The following is a 16,235-nucleotide window of genomic DNA, read 5'->3' on the forward strand; positions in this document are numbered from 1 at the left end:
GGATTCACCCATGTGCCTGCCTATGTATTTCTTTCTGGGGCGGGGGGAGGGGGGAGCTGGAATGCCTCCATCCCCCATCCTCCTGGGCTTTCCAGGATTCACCCATGTGCCTGCCTATGTATTTCTTTCTGGGGCGGGGAGAGGGGGGAGCTGGAAGGCTTCCATCCATCCCCCATCCTCCTGGGCATGGATGGACCACATCCTCCATCCTGGGCTTTTCAGCCTAGTCTGCTGTACAACATGCCCCTGTTTAGTTAGCACTGAATGGCTGGATTGGAGGGTAACTACTTCTACACTGTACTATATCTGCGATTAGGCTGTTCACATGATTTCAGCTTTGCCACATGCATTTATGTCTCCTTCTGCCCAGAGACATGCACATGGAGAAAAGAGTAACCCGTGGTCAATCCGGCACTCAAAAGAGGCGTGGACGCCCGGCAAGATCATACACCGCTGAGGTTGCATTTCAGCGGTATTTTAATAATGAGATGGAAGTGGAGGAAGCCCAAGGTGTGACCAGCAGTGACAGCAGCCCCAGCCCCAGTCCACCCCGCACCCGTAAGCAGCGCACACCACCAATTTCTGCTACAGAAAGTGACACAGGCACAACTGGCCACAACTCCAGAGGAAGAGGAAGAAAGTTCTTGGATGGTGAGCGGAAGGGCAGTGTCTCCAAACCCAAAGTGGATGAAAATGTTCCCAAGGAGACTCTGCAGCGGCGGGATGAAAGTCAAGATATCTACCTCATTCCAAAGGATAAATCTGGTAAGACTCTGTCACCACAGGTGCTTGTGAATATCTGGATACAAATAAATGTCTTTGAATATTTGAATGGTCCCTACATTAGCCTTCTGCAACCTGCAGCCTTCCAGATGTTTTGGGCTACAACTCCCAGCATTATTGACCATTGGTCATGCCGGCTTGGCCTGATGGGAGTTGAAGTCCAAAACCTTTGGAGGGAAGCATTTGGGGAAGGGATCTTCTTCTTCAACACAACAAAACATACACGACTGTTTTACATTCATTCATATTCATTGCTGTGAACATATTTCATATTATTTAAATGTTACATGGTGCTCCAGTACTAAAGAAAACCCCAAGTCTTTAAAAGAACTGCAATACTTTCTCAAACGATACACCTTTTCGGTGGGAAAACACTTCAGTGTTTTGTGCTTGCTTTGTTTCCAAAGCCATTCATCATAGTTTGCTGTCTTGTTTGGGCTTGATCTCTTTTAACTAGAGCTGCAATGTGAATTGATTAAGCAATTACTTTTCTGAGGATGGTTTTTAAAATGTTGCAGAAATCTGAGTCAGAGACTTATTTAGTCTCTTTAGTCTGACCCCCGATATGGCTACTACAAAAAGAGGGCCTGACTAATCAGGCACTGCTCCTGGGGGACCACAAATGCACCCTTGAAAAAGGCAGTGGGATTCGCCAAGTATGTGCTCAGGTCAGGACCAGCCCTATCGTTAGGGAGCCTTGCAGCTCCTCAGCCAGCTTGTTGTCCTCTGGTGTGGTGGAAGAGGCTCTCCCATTGTCACTGTTCAAGTAAGATTCAGCTATCGCCCTATGTAGGATGGAGGGGTGCCATTTTACCCTTTGCCTCAGGAAGCAAAATGCATTGGGCCAGCCCTGTGGGGGATGAGTCCCACACAATGGTATAATAGAGCTGATGAAAGGAGTGGACCTTGCAAGGGAGCCAGATATCTCCTCCCCCATGCTTTTCATGTTTTCACCACTGTGGACACGTTTAGATAACTCTAGGGGTGGACAAAAGTCACTTACCTGTCCTCAAAGCTTTTTGCAGTGGGGGGGAGGCGCTTCGCTGCTCCCCCCGCGAAGTTCAGGCCAGGGGGGGAGGCTTCCCGCCTCGCCTGGCCGAAATTCAGGCCGGGGAGGAGGCTCCTCGCCTCGCCCGGCCGCGAACTAATTTAAAAAAAAAAAAAAAAACAAACGCCCCCGTGATAGGCTACGTGACAATTAACATAGCCTATTACGGCTAGATCTGCAAAGTCAGCCATGATAGGCTACGTTAATCGTCACGTAGCCTATCACAGGTGACTTTAAAAAAAAAAAGCACGTACGCAAATGGCGGCCCCCATAGTGAGCCGCCATTCGCGTTCCTTATTTGGTCGCTGTAGTCTACGTAAATCTTTATCCGTACGCGCTTTTTTTTTTTTTAAGTCACCCGTGATAGGCTACGTGACGATTTACGTAGCCTATCACGGCTGACTTTGCAAATCTAGCCGTGATAGGCTACGTGAATCGTCACGTAGCCTATCACGGGGGCGTTTTTTTTTTTTATTATTGGAAAGGTGGCGGCGGCAGCCGGTCAAAAGACCGGCTGCCGCTCCCGCCCCGGACGAAGACCCGCCGGACCCGCCGCTGGGAGGCACAATCGCCAAAGGTAAGTCCCGTCCCGGGGGGGGTGCGGGGGGTGGGGGGTGCTGAGAATTTCTCCCCGAAACTTGTTCGGGGGGCCGAACACGTTGGCGCTCGGCCCCCCGATGTTTCAGGGAGAAATTCTCCACCATCCCTAGATAACTCTCGTTGAGTTTCCCAGTCCGTACAGTACCTTTTTTTTTTGCACCTAATGTGTTTTCTCAGTGCTCGGTAGTGCAGGAGTAGCTTACAACTGCATCTTGTGTCATGTGGATTGATTGCGAGTCCTCCAAGCTATGTTTCATAGATTGCTACAACAACACAGTTTTATTCTCTTGGCTATTACTCATGTGTAAAAGTCACATTTCTCATGAAACTCTGCTTCTATGTATTTTGAATCTTTACAGAGACGCCCTCAACCATCCTCCCTGCATCCGACAGCAGAAGTGGGACAGGTGAACCAGGTCCACAGCTACCTGCTGATGATCACCTCATGGGCGGCGGCTCAGGTGATTTTGAAAAAGAGGCCGGAGGACTTAGCATCATCAGTGATCCGGACAGCGAAGATGATGAGGAGCTCTTCTGTATCAGTGATGTCCCTGCTGAGACTGGGTCTGACTCTGTTCTCCACTTCCAGCCTTCTGCGTTCTGTGGGAGCAATCCCAAACCTCAGGAACAAACGTCCCCTGCCAAGCACTGGTCAGCACCATCAACAACACCATCAACAACACCATCCACAGATGAGTTGAAACATGCAGCTCCAGATGCCACCTCATCTGGAACTGAAACCCCCATTCCCCAAAGAAGAATGGTGGTGGCAGGGTGAGCTCCTATGTGTGGCGCTTCTTCAAATATGCAGAGAACGACCGCTATGTCGTGATGTGCGATATTTTTCGAAGCCGTGTGCGGCTAGGAAAAGAAGGGGGCTGTCCACGAGTGGGCACGTCTGCCATGAGGCGACACATGGAGGTGCATCATCCGCTTCTTGTGCCCAAAGATAGGAATGGGAAGCCACAACCATAAAGAACAGTACCGCCTTTGCCTCATCTTCCCTGGTGGAAGATGAAGACTTTTTGACCTTAATTAAGAGCATCTGCCCTCAGTGGGATGTCCCCTCTCGTCACTACATTAGTGGCATAGCCATTCCAGCCCTGGCTTCTGCAATCAGACAGGTGCTCCAACAGGATTTGAAATGTGCAGTTGGAGGAAGTGTACATTTAACGAGTGACACATGGACAAGTAACCAAACAAAGTCTTATCTGTGTGTCACCGCGCACTGGGTATCCATCAGTGCGAGCAGCCGACTGAGTCGTAGAACAGCGACATTGTGCCTCACAATGCTGTCAGGGACACACACAGCGGAAAACGTCAGCAGCAGCATCAGTGGTGTTGTTCAGTCCTGGTTGGCCCCTTAAATCTTACAGTGGGCTGTGTAGCAACAGACAATGCCTCAAACTACCTAAAAGCAGCCCGCATTGCACGGCTAAACCACGTTCAGTGCGTTGCGCACTGCTTGAACCTTGTGGTGCGTTCTGGATTGAGCAACGCCTCCCCAAAAATTGGCAAGCTACTTAAGGTGGCCCGATCCATTTGCACCCACTTCCGGCAGTCCTGCTCAGCAATGGAGGCAATCGGCGCCATCCAACGTAGCTGTGGCCTTCCAGAACACAAATTCATTTTGGATGTGTCCACACGCTGGAACAGCACATTGCATATGCTTCAGAGACTCTGTGAGCAGAGACGAGCTATAAATGACTACATCACTGAAAAGCAACACCACTCCAAATTTTTTGTCACACCACATCAGTGGCTCTGGATGCAAGACCTGGTGGACATTTTAAAAATTTTCGATGAATGCACAGCGGTACTGAGTGCAGACTATGCCACACTGGGCCAAGTGCTACCTGTGCTGAGGATCATAGAGGTGGTGCTGAGAAAACGCCATTCTGAGATTTGTGAGCGCACCAGTGCTGGAGGCAGGGAATTATTCCCCAATCCTGCAGTTAGGCTTGCAGAATTCCTTTTGCAGGAGCTGGGCACTAACAAACACATAACTTCAATCAGGGGGGACATGAAATACGTTGTTGCTGCATTCCTTGAACCACAGTTCAGGGATAGCTCAACAAGTGCGCAGCCTCCAAACGACAACCCTGACTTCCAAAGTTTAAAAAAATATTTGACTGAGAAAGAGAGAGATGGGCTGGATGAGAAGGAGCTGGGTGAGGCTAGTAGGACCACTACCTCCCCTGAAGACAATATCTGCAGCAGTAGCACCATCAGCAGCAGGAGGGGCAATGATGACGCCACAGCAGCTGCACCACCAACAGAGTCAGACACAGGGGCATCTTGTCTCAAGTTCAGCTTTTACTCCTCAATGGCAGTGGAGCTTGGTGTAAGTGGGCGCAGGCAGGGGGAATGTGCCAAACCAGCCAGGAAAGCATCAGCCTATGATGTGGCTGTCCGGGAACTTGAAGGTTATTCAAGAGAGAGTTTCTCGGGAACACAGATCAGCCCAGAGAGTGATCCTCTCCTATACTGGGATACAAAACGTGGCGTTTGGCCACATCTGACCAAAGCCGCCATTTGGCATCTATCTTGCCCTCCCTCGAGTGTGGCCTCTGAAAGGCTTTTCTCCACCACAGGCAACATTGTCACCGCCCACCGAAGCAGACTCACGCCACAACATGTCTCCACCCTCACCTTCATACGCTCCAACAGGGGATGGATTCCCAAGGAGCACCTCCCCCCCCCCACCAGCTGTCAGCAGCAGAGTAGAGCAGTCATCAAGTGATGAGGAGGACCCCTGGGATGATGACACTGCTGCTAATGTGAGCCAGAGTTCTGAGGGACAATGAGGCAGAATGATACAATTTGTGAGTGGTCACACGGAGGTGTCCCTCAGAACTTTGTCCAAACCTGCAGTCCCTGTCTGGCCTGGGCAGAGCCCAAAGCACTGGCGATATGTGGCGGAGCTTTATAATACCTCACATGCAGAATCCAGTTGCGCTACCCGACTGTGTGTGGCGGACTATGCAACAGCGTACATCCCTACTACACACACACACACACACACACACACACACAGTTCTCTATGCATCCCAGTGTACTCCGCTATCGACTGTATATGTGTATCTTTACCCCTCTGAATGTTAGTATGATTCTGATTCCCCAAATGTATGTATAGTTCTATTTCTCTTGATGTTGATGTATGCTTTTAATTCATTTAAAATTCTTTCATAAATCACGGAATTGCTTTCAAAGACCTTGTTGTGGTCTCTCCCTGGACTCCCTCAGCTTTTGGGTTTTCCTAAGCACCGAGAGCTCTATGTGAAAAGATCCCTCTGGTATGCGTCCAGTTTACATGTATGTGATATGCACCTACACGTAAAACAAAGCATACTTCATAGAATCGTAGAGCCACAGAATCATAGGGTTGGAAGGGGCCTACAAAGCCATCATGTCCAACCCCCTGCTCAATGCAGGTATCCAAGTCAGAGCATCCCTGGCAGATGGCTGTCCAGCCTCGTCTTGAATGCACTCATTTATAACATCAGGGGTGCGGACTGTCCATCTCCCTATGAAGGAAGCTGTTCTTGTTTGGCTGGGATTCTGGGGAGGCATTCTTGTTGCGGTTAACAGTAAGCAAACACAGAGATCATTGTGTACAATGATCTAGATTTAAGAAATTATATCTGTGGACTTGAACCAAGGAATTGTAACCTATTTTTTAGAAAGAACTTTATATACAAACAGAACAGATCAAAACAAAACACAGAAACAATTCAACAATTCAAAAACAACATTGGGCTGGCTGGCTGTGGCTGCAGGCCTCAGCTCATAGGAGGAGGATGGCTTTCCCGCTCCAGGGCCTCCACCCTCCTTCGAAGGTCATCACCTGTGTGTAGAAAGAAAGAGAAGAATAAAGCACAATGGTAATATGCATCTTGCAGGCAGAGTTGTTAGCTCAGGTCAGGTGCCATTCTGTAGTACTACTTACAGGTCCTCCTGAGCATCCGGACGTCTCTTATCAGACGCGTCAGGATCACAAGAGGAGGGGCTTCATCTTTGGAAGAAGGGTGGCCTTCCTCCACAGATGCTGCTCCTCTTGCTGCTGGCTCTTCCTCCTCTTCCTCCTCTTCCTCCTCTTCCTCCTCCTCCTCTTCCTCCTCCTCCTCTGTCCTCTCACTCTCCGCGGCCCTCAGTGCCTCCTCCACCAGCAAGGCACGATGCGCAGCTGTGGGATGTCACAGTAACAGAATGAATGCCTTTATATATGTGGTGAGTGAACAAAACCACAGTCACTGATCTGTCTATCACCATCCCCACTACCATAAGGACCACTGATTCTGTCCTCCCACCACAAGGTCTAATGATGAGGGGATAATTAGGGAGGCAGATTATACAGTACTGACAGTTTTGGTGTGATGGGGACTGTTGGACTTCTGTAAACATGCACAGGATTGCACTTCTAGTCACCCCACTTCTACATTTGCAATGCCATGGTATCTGTTCATTCTAGTGATGCATTGCATAAATGCCACCTTTTTTCCTAGCGCAAGGAACCCAAGGCGGCTCACATTAGCCTCTTCCTCTCCATTTAATGCTCACAACAACAACACTGAGGTAGGCTGGGGCTTTCTGACTGGGCCAAAGTCACCCAGCGAGCTTCCATGGCTGAGTGGACTATACCCAGATCTCCAAGGTCTCAGATGAATACTTGCTCATGAGTTGACTGGAGTGCCAATGTCTTGGTAGAAAGTGGGGTGGGTGGGGTGCAAAAATTCAGCAATCACTACATGAAGAAGGAAGACGACACCGAGAGGCTGGCCCTGTGGCTGCTGGGCTGGTGCCAGTCCCCCTGTATGCACTGCAGAGACCGGCAGCAGCAGCATTTCCCTGGAAATGGACAGTGTGTCAGTGTGTAATATGAGTTGTAGTAGCCAAGCCCGCATAATCCTATGCATGTGGTTGTACAGGGAAAAACAACGCAGTTCCCAGCATCCCTTCTTCAACCAGCCAAAGTGGCTGGAAGATGATGGGACCTTTTTCTGTCTGAGTTCAGCAAGCATAGGATTGCAGGCTAAAAATGTCAGGATTTGTTTAGCTTCATTTTCGGTACACATCCTTGTCTTCATATTTAGTTGAGCTTGATGATGGGATAACTATAACTTACCAGGCATATACCTCTGCAAAAATGGGGGCCGGCCTGCTTGGACCCACACTCTGCAGATGCTCCAGTAGTAGGCGGGGGGGGGGTTGGACAGTGGTGCCCTCCGCTTGGCAGCAGCAATCCCCTCTCTGACGAAGGACTGCTTGAGCACCTTCCATTTGGACCTCAATTGTCCAACTGTGCGATAGTGGCCCGCTCGCTCCATCCTCCTCTTTATCTGGGCCCAATAAAGTTCATTGCGGCAGGAGGAGCTGCCAAACAGCACTGCCACCGCCTCGCTGCACTTAATGTTGATGAGGAGGGCCTTGGTCTCCTCATGGTCCCACCTCCTGCCACGCACTGGTGCAGCCATTTTGCAATTTGCACACAAACAAACACACACACCAAGACAGCCACGCGCACAACCACCACTTAACTACACACACACACAGACCAAACCGTACAAAAACACCACAATGCACAACTACACACACACACACAGACCAGACAAAACCACAACAATGAACAAACAGCAGAGGAAATCCAATAATAAGCAAGCACCACCACTAACACACCACCACCACCACACCACAGAACCCACAAATCCCCATGCAGACGCAAGCGCAAATGCAGATGACATTCAGGAAGTTAGCAGGAAGTTGATGACAGATTTTGCAGAAGCGGAGCTGCAGCCCCGTTTTTTTTATTGTGACTGTGAGGCGGTTAGGTTAACAAGACCAGTAAACGCGAAGATCATTAAGCACAAATACACAGAAATTAATAAAATCCCCGTCCCTGTCCCTGTCCGAGAAAAGAAGACAGCAGGGGAGCGCACAGAAGGCGGGAAAGTGGGAAACATATTTCAGGCAGCAACGACAAAAAATAAGTAAATAATTACGAAAATAGTGGAAAAGTTCTGGCCAAGGCAATCCACAATGGCGAGAGTATGGCGGAAGCAACGGGGGGATTCCCCCCTACGGAGGAAATCCGTAAGCAAACACAACGTAATATTTACATTTACATTGTAATTGTTAATCTTTACGTAGACTACGGTGAAAATAAGGGCAACGCAAATAGCGTTGTCCTTATTTTCGCCGTGGTCTACGTAAAGATTTACGGAGACTACAGGGGTCAAATAAGGAACGCAAATGGCGGCGCCCCATGGGCGCTGCCATTTGCGTATGCGCTTTTTTTTTTTTTCCAAAGTCACCTGTGATAGGCTACGTAATGATTTACGTAGCCTATCATGGCCATGTGGTCTTTTTTTTTTTTTTTCCTTTCGTAGTTCGCGGCCCGGCGAGGCGGGAAGCCTCCCCCTGGCCTGAATTTCGGCCGGGCGAGGCGGGAATCCTCCCCCCCAGCCTGAATTTCGGCCGGGCGAGGCGGGAAGCCTCCCCCCCTTTGCCTGAACTTCGGGGGGAGAAGCGAAGCACCTCCCCCCCACCGCGAAAAAAGCTGCAAGACCAGGTAAATGACTTTCGTACATCCCTAGGCTGAGCTCCCCTAATGCCTCAGAATGAGGAAAAGGATCTGAGAGAAGGGAAGGCAGAAGATATGTGAGGGAGGTGGAGGGAAGAAGAAAGGCTCACCCCAAAGGAGAAGGGAGGGACAAAAAGAGCAAGACAGGTGAGTTTTCCCCTCATCTGCTTCAGATTAATTTAGCAACAGTGGAGGCTGGTGGGTATGTCAGTGGGGTAGTGAATCCGCTCCGGGTTTCAGTCAGAACCAGTCTAAAACTGCTATCCAAGGTGCTTCAGTTTCTGACTGAAACCCAGAGCAGATTCACCGCCCCATTGGCATGGGAGCCACAGCCTCTGCTACTCAGCAATGATCCAAAGTCAGGAAGAAACTGGATCCTTTTCAGAGCCAAATCAAGAAAAAAAATGACCATGCCTGTCAAGAATAACACAAACAAGCACACCTATGCAAATCCAAGGGACCCTTGGGCGGGGGGCTTTACCCCCACCCACCATTTTCCAGGGACAGTTTTTTAAGTAGACAAAACAACAGAAACATCTTGGTTGCTTTGCACTGGGGGCTCCTTGAAGAGCTTAACCCCCCGAAATGGTGGCTGGAGAGCAAAGGTTCCCCCCTCACATACATACACATATAGGGAATCGTTAGGGCTCAACACTAGTAGAAATATGACAGTTTCACTGTCCTCCCTTGATAGCCTCACATTGTTCTGCTAAAACAACAGAGAATCTTGCGGCAACATAAAGACTAACAAATGTTTTCTGGCATAAGCTTTTGTGAACACTGTCCATCAGATGCATGAAGTGTTAACCTCAAATTGGCAGATTTATGGACACATGCTTGGGGGTGTATGCCATAATAAATTTGTTAGGCATCATAACCACAAAACTCTTGGTTGTTTTTGGTGCAAGGGACTACCATGGCTACCCTTCTGGAACTTGCTCTGCCTGCTTCTCTCTAATACGGAATAAACAGTCTCCCTGTTTGGAATTCTGAATGTAAGGAATTGCTTTGTACTCAGGGGAAAATGTATCTCTAAACGTACACTGTTCTCAACATATATGATTCAGTGAAGGGTAGTGGCTCCAATTTTATTGGGGCTGTGAATCCATTCTGGGCTTCAGTCAGAACCATCCAGAACTCTAAAGGAGCTACCCAAGGTGCTGTACCCATTTTGGGCATAGGGTTCAGCATCTTGGATAGCTTTTGAGTTCTGGCTGGTTCTGACTGAAACCCAGAATGGATTCACAACCCCAACGAAATCGGGGCCACCAGCCTCCACTGATACAATTAGCATTTTGTGGGCTTATTGACTCTGTCATTTTATATGCATAGTTGTACTGCCATCCTACTCTGTAGTTCCAAAACATATCACAATATTGTACAGATTGTTCATCAAAGATGGCTGGGTATCTTGTTTTATGTGTTAAAGGGAACCTCCTTTGTTTATATCACTGCAGAGGATACGTTCAACTCTGGCTTGCATAAAATAGTTGGAAGTGGCCTCTTTCATAGTCTGACTTAGCCATTGCTACAGAGTTCTACCTGTGCCCCTATAGGCTTACACTGCAACCTATGCATGTCTACTCAAGTAAATCCCATTGAGTTCAATTGGACCTACTCCCAGGCAAGTAGGTAAATATACGCACTTACCTGGGAATAAATCTCATTGAACTCAATGGGACTCACCTCAGAGTAGACATGCATAGGACTGTACTGTCCATCACCCATGGGATTTAAAAAATGCAATTCAATTCTGCCACTCAGTCCACTGCAACAACAAATCACAAAGGGCAATCTCTTACAGCTGAATGATGGTTTTGCTTCCGGAGTTGTCCAACTCTATTTTCTGCAACTTTTGCTCTCAAATGTTCTCCAAATATACTCAGTACGTGAATATTTGCCAAATGTTCACCACATATTTAAAATCTGTATTTGACATCCGATGATATTTGACTTCAATATCTGGAAGTATTTATGGTGTACATGTAATGGTGGTGTTAACAGCATTTAATAGTGAATGTGGAAAGGTATAGGGGTATGTGAATCCCACTCGCTGGTCTGGTACGGGTTGTCCGCGGGAGGGGGGGATACAATCCGTCCCTCCCCCCGGAATCCTCTCCAGCCAGCTCCTCTCCACAGCGAGTCCGTGGAGCTGCCGGCCAGGCCTGTCCGCAGCTGGACTTCTGCCCGCTGCCGGTCTGCGGACGCCAATGGCATCCAGTGTAGCGGATGCTATTTGTGTCCCTGCTCTTTTCATGATAGGCTACGTAAAGATTTACGTAGCCTATTGTGCGAAGGAACAGGGACGGAAATGGTGTATTTGCGTCCTTGTTCCTTGGCGCAATAGGCTATGTAAAGATTTATGTAGCCTATCACAGCTAACGCAGGGATGCAAATGGCATCTGCTATGCTGGACGCCATTTGCATGTGCAGAGCGGCAGCGGATGGCTGCGGACTGAAGAGGACGGCCCTGACCCAGCCGGCGGCAGGTAGTGTCCGTCCCGACAGAACTTCGCGGGGTGGTGGGGGTAAGTCTTCTGTTCTTCCACGGACTCCAGGGGGCCGGATTCTAAAGGACCCGGCCTCACTGGTGTCCATAGTGGATTTCTCCACCATCCCTAGAAAGGTATTAATATCTGATAATATTGGATAGTTGGCATGTGATATCAGAATCATCCTCAAAGTGCAGGGCAGGTAACAAAAACAGAAATCAGTGAAACAGAGTAAGATTTCATCTAATTAAATTACCTTTCCCTAGACTTTCTCGATATAGCCCTAAAAGGCTCAAAGGTCAGCCCAAATGGGAAGTTCTTATGATCAGTGGTATAGTGGAGACAGGCCTCACAATAACGCAGAGCCAGCCCTTTTTTGTTAGCAGGGCTGCTGATGTATTCTCCTCCATCCCCAGAATTCCATATTCCCTCTGAGCTTAGCTGCAATTTTGGCTGGGGGAGGGAAATGAATTTTCCCAACAACAATATATTGTTCCTATTGTAATACAAAGTATTTTGGGGTGGCTTGGTCTTGAATGGGCAATTAAGACCCATTAGCATTGCAAAAGACCTGCTCCTGGTGGAGATGAAAACTGCTAGAACTGGTGTCTTGATATGGATCGATCCAGCCGCCTGCATTCTTGGATTCTCCTTGGGGGCAGCGCTATGGGGACTGTCACAGTGAGTGTGATGAGTGCCTGCACTTCAACATTTACCACTACACCACTGCTTACAATGCTTCTGAAAGGTACTCAGACCTGAAGTTTGGCAAATTGGCAGTGAGATGGAATTCTACATCTGGCATGGGGAAGTCAGTGCTAACATCTGCCTTTGTGCCCTTATGGGCTGCACCTGATGCACACGGCTGTGTTTCTTAAGCATTCCCCTTTACGAAGCTGTGAGAAGTTCTAAGCCTGCTTAGGATTGCAACTGTAAGTATCCTTTGGATAAGAGAGCCTGAAGACTTAGGGCACCTTTGCAATGTTTATGTTTCAAATAAGGATGTACGAAAGTCACTTACCTTTTCGCGGATTGTGTTCACGGTGTGTGGGGGAGGCGCTCCATCCCTCCGCCCGGAATCCTTGACAGGGGGGGGAGGCGATCCAGTCCTCCCCCCCGGAATCCTGCCCAGCTGGCTCCGCTCCACAGCCAGCCAGGCCCATCTGCAGCCGGAGTTCCAGCCGCAGATGGGCTGCTGCGGATGCATATGGCGGCCGCCATAGCGGCCACCATTTGCGTCCAGCCAGGCAGCCGTGATAGGCTATGTAAGTATTTACATAGCCTATCACGGCTGGGCAAAAAAAAAAAAAACAGCGCACGCAAATGGCGGTGGCTCTGACGGCCGCCATTTGCGTTCCCTATTTTTCGCCATTTTAGCCTACGTAAATATTTACATAGGCTAAAACGGCGAAAAAAAAGGAAAGCAAATAGTGCCCACTATGCTATTTGCGTTCCCCTTTTTTTCACTGTAATATTTACAGTAGACTAAAACAGTAGACTAAAATTTTCGCTGTAAATATTTATGTAGACTAAAACAGCGAAAAATAGGGAACGTAAATGGTGGCCGCTGGATGCTGGAGCCGCCACCATTTGCGTACGCTGTTGTTGTTTTTTTGCTTGGCTTGCCGTGATAGGCTACGTAAATACTTACGTAGCCTATCATAGCAAAGACCAGGATGACAATGGCGGCAGCCGGTCGAAAGACCAACCGCCGCTGCCGCCGCCGCCGCCAAAGCTGCCGCCGGAGCCACCACCGTCCGGAACATCTGCCCCAGCTAAGCCTCGTCCCAGGGGGAATCTGCGGGGGGCAGGGGGGCAGGCTGTTCCGCCACGGATTTCGGGGGGCCAAATACCAGTGCATTCAGCCTCACTGAAATCCATGGCGGAATTCTCCACCATCCCTAGTTTCAAACAAATCTACAAGCAAAGCATAGTGTAGGCAAACAGGCACTTCTAAAGCAGGCAACAAATTAGTAGAGATGTACGAATTGTGTACCTTCAGTGCCACTTGACTTCTGCAGTTTGCAGCCAGAGCTCCGTTCCGTCCTTAATAAGCCCCTGGAATTTCAAGATGAGGCTGGACAGCCATTTCTCAGGGATGCTCTGACTTGGATTCCTGCATTGAGCAGGGTGTTGGACTCGATGGCCTTGTAGGCCCCTTCCAACCCTACTATTCTATGATTCTATGATTCTATGAATTCTCCTCTTTTTTTTCTGCTCCGAAAATTACAAAGTTAAATCCGTACCGACAACCGTAATTTGTTGTCCATCTCTGTGAGTCTGCAAAACCTCCATAAGAATGGCTATTTTTCATAGATATTTACATATTTTTTCCCCTGGGAATACCAGGGAAACAGCTGGATTGAGAGAGAAGCTCCCCCCCACACACACACACACATATACACACATAATGGAAGAACACAGGTCTTCATATTCCCTGGTATGTTTATTCCTCATTTTGTCCATTCCCTGAGCATGTGCAGCGTGTGCTTTTTATTCAAACAAAGAGAAGCTTGCTAATCTTTCCCTTCTTGCTGCATTTGTACAAGTGTGACTGCTTCAGAAAGAACTTTCCATTATACTGTCTCTTTTTCATGAGTTTCATAACAAAAGTGTGGTGTAGTGGTTAGAGGCCAGCCCAAAGTCACCCAGTGAGATAACTAACAGGAGGTTTGATGATGAGCTGGATGTGGAAATACAAAGCTGAGCTGGGGGCAAGTGGGGTGCTGACATGTGTAGGAGTAAGTCGCATTGAACTCAGTAAGACTTACTTCTGAGTAGACATTCACAGAGTTGGTTCTCCTCTCCATTTTAGCCTCACAACGTCAACAACAATGCTGGATGTGGAAATATAAAGCTTAGCAGGGCGAATAATACCTCATGCAGGGCTCCAGGACCGGCATGGTCATTTTAAAAGGTTTTTTCTTTCTTTCAAACAGCATTGCTTTAAACAAAGAGTGCATCGCTCAGGCACACCCAGGGCAGCCTTATTTTAGGAAGCCCCTAGGAGGAGGAAGTGTTTTGGCTGAAAGTAAATGGAGAGAGAGGATTTCAATTTAAAAAGAACACTCACAAACAAGGCGGTGAGCACAATTCATTTTTTTAAAAAAACTTACGTATTTATTATCGGAACATACTACGCTGCGTTTTTATTTACGAAAATTCTGTGACTCTTTGCGGATGATGAAAAAAAAGCCACATGACTGCTGGCTCCGCAGGACCTTGTGGTGCCGTTCCTCAGAGGATTCTGTAGCACGGACTGAAGGGAATTCGATCTCATTTCAGTCCGTGGTGGAATTCTCTGACATCCCTACAAATGAGGCAGCCCTGTATCAGATTCTCAGAGAGATCCCCTGGGCCCCACAGCTCTTCATCACCAACCAACCCACAGCCCCAAGCACTCTCTCACAAGTCCTGCGCAGACCACTAAGGGCGCAATCCTATGGGGATAGGCAGCTGCCTCTGATCTTAGAGGCAACCACCTATCCAATGCACGGTGGGAGGAGCGCGGAGGGGATTGCCTCCTCCATGGTCCAGCCACCCTACATCCACAGCTAGATGGCTGATTTTGGCTGTCCAGTTGCAGGGCATTGGAGTGCAGGGTGGGGAGGCCAGACGACACATAGGAAGTGTCATACTGGCACTTCCGCACACCCCACCCCACCCCCAGGAAAGCCCCTCTTTGCCCCACTCCGCGCTGCTCTTAGGAGCATGGGGATGATCTACAAGGCGGGGTGGGGGGAGGTTCTCCAGGAACCGACCAATCCTATGGCCATCTAGCTGCTGTCAAGCAGCCACAGGGTTGCACCCTAAATGTAGGAGTAATTAATATATAGAGGGGTAAGTGGGATCATGTCCGTTGGCCATGCCTCCAACCTCCATTCATTGGTCAGCTCTTCTGCACAAAGCATATGCACATACAAGATAGATGCTCGTGTGTTTTATATCTGCAGTCCACCCACGAAAAGCAGGAAAAAAAAATCACACAAGTTACAGCTTTTATTTGTGTGTATGTTCTGTGCAGAAGAGCTAATCAACACATGGAGTCAGAATGGGAGGAATGAGTATAATTGTACTCCATTGACCGTACTTTGATGATCCCTGAACTTAGCTCTCTACACATGGCTTTGGTATTTGTCTTATTTCTTCTAGGGATGTACGAAAGTGACTTACCTTTTGCGGATTATGTTGATGGTGGGTGGGGGAAGCTTTCCGTCCCTCCCCCCGGAATCCTGGCCGGGAGGGGAGGCGCTCCATTCTTCCCCCCGGAATCCTCGAACACCCAGCTGTGCTCCGCAGCAGCTCCGTGGAGCAGCCAGCCCGGCCAGGCCAGGCCAGAGCCATCCGCAGCCGGATTTCTGGCCGCGGAGGGCTCTGGGTAAAAATAAAACAAAACCACATACGCAAATGGCAGTGGCTACGGCCTCCGCCATTTGCAATCCTTCTTTTTGGCTGTCTTAATCTACGTAAATATTTACGTAGACTATGACTGCGAAAATCAAGGGGAACGCAAATAGTGTAGCGGGCGCTATTTGCATCCCTTTTTGATTCCCCGTTTTAGCCTACGTAAATCTTTATGTAGGCTAAAACGGTGAATCAAAAGGGGACGCAAAGAGCACCCACTATGCTATTTGCGTTCCCCTTGATTTTAGTCTTATTTATTTATTTATTTATTTATTGCATTTATACCCCGCCTTTCTCCCTCTCGCAAGGAACTCAAGGCGGCTTACAT

The sequence above is a fragment of the Heloderma suspectum genome, chromosome 5 (assembly GCF_057233095.1).
Source record: "Heloderma suspectum isolate Gila_16-S chromosome 5, 16-S_ref, whole genome shotgun sequence".
In the NCBI taxonomy this organism is placed as follows: domain Eukaryota; kingdom Metazoa; phylum Chordata; class Lepidosauria; order Squamata; family Helodermatidae; genus Heloderma; species Heloderma suspectum.